This window comes from Oryzias melastigma, linkage group LG10 (assembly GCF_002922805.2).
Source record: "Oryzias melastigma strain HK-1 linkage group LG10, ASM292280v2, whole genome shotgun sequence".
NCBI classification, from domain to species: Eukaryota; Metazoa; Chordata; class Actinopteri; order Beloniformes; family Adrianichthyidae; genus Oryzias; species Oryzias melastigma.
Window position 1 is genome coordinate 10,541,818 of NC_050521.1, and position 804 is coordinate 10,542,621.

Consider the following 804-nt stretch of genomic DNA (forward strand, 5'->3'; position numbering starts at 1 on the left):
GAGGGGGGGGTGTTGGGGGCGCTTCAACTGCGCATGTCTACTACGCATCTCCAAGACGCATTACCCCCCGGCGCCTCATTTAAAACTTTTACCGGCAAAAGGTAAGACGATCACCTTAAGGTACCCTACTCTTTTAGCTAAATAATGCGTTTGCCATTCGATTTTTTGCTGTTATGCTCATTTCATACAACATTGTAATTGCATATAAGATCGGTGTTATTACAGCATTCTATGAGAAAAAAATCATTCAACGTTAATTTGGTTGTAAACAATGCATTGTTCTCCTTTGTCTCCCCTTGTCGCCATGTCTGCCGCGTGTCCTTTAGCTTTAGCTTCGTCTTCTAAGCCATGTGTTTAAAATGTAGTTGTTTGTGCGGCTGCAGTCACAAAATAATTTAACAGTTTAATTCTCAAAACTAACGCCTAATTGCATTTGGGGGGATTTAGACATTATTATTATCATCAGTATTATTTTTTACTTTTTGCCATTTTCATCAGTCGTCTTATTTGGGTGCAGAGGGCCTTCAATGCACATGTTTGAATATGAAGTGGTAGGCTTGTTTTGTAATCAAATATAAAACGTGACTTATTCAAAGCCATTGAATATAATAATGTTTTGAAAGCAGCACTGAAATCAGCAAACAGATAGAAAACCCCTTTTTTTAATTAAATCTCCTCTGTTACATGGCTTTTGATCTTTGCTGTTTAGTTGTTCCATTTTTTATCAGGTTGTAATTGCATATAATATCAGTGTTGTCACAACATTTAATGTGAAAAATAAATTTTACGTTAAGCTGGTTGAAA